The sequence below is a fragment of the Terrapene carolina genome, unplaced genomic scaffold (genome assembly GCF_002925995.2).
Source record: "Terrapene carolina triunguis isolate 2854851 unplaced genomic scaffold, T_m_triunguis-2.0 Scaffold31619, whole genome shotgun sequence".
In the NCBI taxonomy this organism is placed as follows: domain Eukaryota; kingdom Metazoa; phylum Chordata; order Testudines; family Emydidae; genus Terrapene; species Terrapene triunguis.
In genome coordinates, this window is record NW_020695970.1 from 1,628 (window position 1) to 4,110 (window position 2,483).

Consider the following 2,483-nt stretch of genomic DNA (forward strand, 5'->3'; position numbering starts at 1 on the left):
GTAGGAAGCTGGGTGAGTCAATGTCGTATTTCTCTGGAAAGTGGGAATCAGGTTGTGTTGTTATTTTAGTATGTTAGTTTCATGCCCAAGTTGTGGGGTTGCTGTTTGTCACAACAGGGAACCATCTTGGCTAGAATTGTTGGATTTGGATTGTACTTTTTTCCATCCTTCATACTGCATTTTATCTAGGGCCAGATCCTCAGATGGTGTAAACTGACCTTGCTCCATTGACTTTAAGTGAAATAATCCAGTTTTCACTAATGTGATAATGCATCTGATTAGTGCTCTGGCTGATGGGTGAGGAGCACTCGTGACTCCTCGTCAATGGAAGTGACGAGTGCTGTGCACCTTTGACATTCACATTTTGAGATATTACAGAGAGAGAATCAGGATCAATTCCTCTGTCACTCTAATCCTTACCATTGCCCTTCTCCTTCCCTCCACAGCCATCACATGATATACTGAGGAAGAAAATGTCCAACCGAACCACCGTGACCGAGTTCCTTCTCCTGGAATTCTCTGACATTCGGGAGCTGCAGATTTTACACTTCATGGTGTTTCTAGTGATTTACCTGGCAGCCCTGGTGGGGAATCTTCTCATCATTACAGTTGTTCTCCTCGACCACCATCTTCACACCCCCATGTACTTCTTCCTGATGAATTTGTCCATCCTAGACATCGGCTCCATCTCTGTCACTGTCCCCAAATCCATGGCCAATTCCCTATTGAACATCAGGTGAATTTCTTATTCTGGATGTGTCGCCCAAGTTTTTCTCTTTGTCTTTTTTGTTTCAGCAGATCTTGCTTTATTGACTGTCATGGCGTATGACCGATACATCGCCATCTGCCAACCCCTGCACTATGAGAGAGTGATGAACAGAAGAGCTTGTATCCAAATGGCAGCTGGTGTCTGGATCAGTGTTTTTCTCTACTCTGCACTCCACACTGGGATCACGTTTGCAATAACCTTCCGTGGAGGCAATATGGTGGATCAGTTCTTCTGTGAAATCCCCCAGCTCCTCAAGCTCGCCTGCTCGGACACATACCTCAGTGAAACTGGGGCTGTTGCCTTTAGTGTGTGCTTAGCCTCAAGCTGCTTTGTTTTAATAATTGTGTCATATGTTCACATCTTTACCATGGTGCTGAGAATCCCCGCTGAGCGGGGCCGGCATAAAGCCTTCTCCACCTGCCTTCCTCACCTCACCGTGGTGTCCTTGTTCTTTTGCACTGCTAACTTTGCCTACAGTCATCCCACCTCCAGCTCAACTTCAGGTCTGGATCTCGTGGTGGCTGTTCTCTATTCTGTGCTGCCAGCAGTGATGAATCTGATCATCTACAGCATAAGGAACAAGGAGATCAAAGCTGCATTGAGAAAACTGATTGCGTGGAGGTTATTCACCAAAAATAAACTGTCCATGTTTTCACTTTGATTGTGATTTCATCCTGTTTCTTTATAAATGTAACCCTCTGATGACATTATTGTCTCTATGAGAACATGCTTTGCCATTTGCTTATGCAGAAAGGTGTATTTAGACAGGTAAAAATGCAGACAAACACCACTTAAGTCAGTGGAGTTACTGTAGATTTACCCCAGTGTAAATAAGATGAGACTCTACCTATCTATCTATCATGTTTTTTCTACTGCCACCCATCACCACACTATCCGAGCACCTTCCACCTCAAATGAATAGCCATAATCAAGTCCCCAGTGGACCTCATGAAGTCTCTGTGTCTTTGGGGGGGGAAGGGCATAAACGTTTCTTGGAGTGCCATAGCTTTTGACTAATTGTTTGCTTGTGTAACAGAGTGGGGTATGATGGTGTCAAACTGTGAACTCTGTTGTAGTATGTGTAGAAATATTGGCACGGTGACAGCACAAGTCTGGCCTGGCTCGATGGCAGCCTGTTGTGCTGCTTTCCAGACAGCTGTCCTGCCTGGGAAAGGTGTTTGATACCTCCTTGGAGGACCTCATTAAGAGCCATCAAGTCTAGAATCTGGGGCCATCGAGTTTTCTTGTCCTTCGACTACTTGCCCACCCTCTGGGAAAAACAATTTTTCTATACAGGGGGCCCACAGGCATGAATGTCGGAGATGGAACTTCAGAGTTTGAACCCCTGGCACAGAGACGGGGGCCTACTGAACAGTGCTGTTCTGTTCTGTGCAGAGAGGGGCCGACCATGCCCACACATAGGAAAGACTAAACCTGTGTTTCTCCCCTTCCTGTCACATTCTTCTTAAAGGGGTTTAACCAGGATCCCAGAGTGATCATAGTCTAGGTGAAGCTCTGGCAGAGTGTGTGTAAGTGACCTGGGGGTTTGGGGAAACTCAGACACTGGTTTTGAGCTCTAAGGCAGCTGGACAGTGGCCTCCCACTGCCAAAGGAAGGGCATTAGATCAGAGGTCTGAGCTGGGGAATGGTTCCTAGAGCCCCAGAGCTAGAAACAATGACGAGACTCTACCCATATGCAGTTACCTTGGAAGTA

General features: G+C 46.3%; 1 pseudogene; it reads left to right on the plus strand.

Moving 5' to 3' along the window:
• Nucleotides 1-473: 473 nt before the first annotated feature.
• LOC113409261 lies at nucleotides 474-1,430 on the plus strand (annotated as a pseudogene).
• The last annotated feature ends 1,053 nt before the right edge of the window (nucleotides 1,431-2,483 follow it).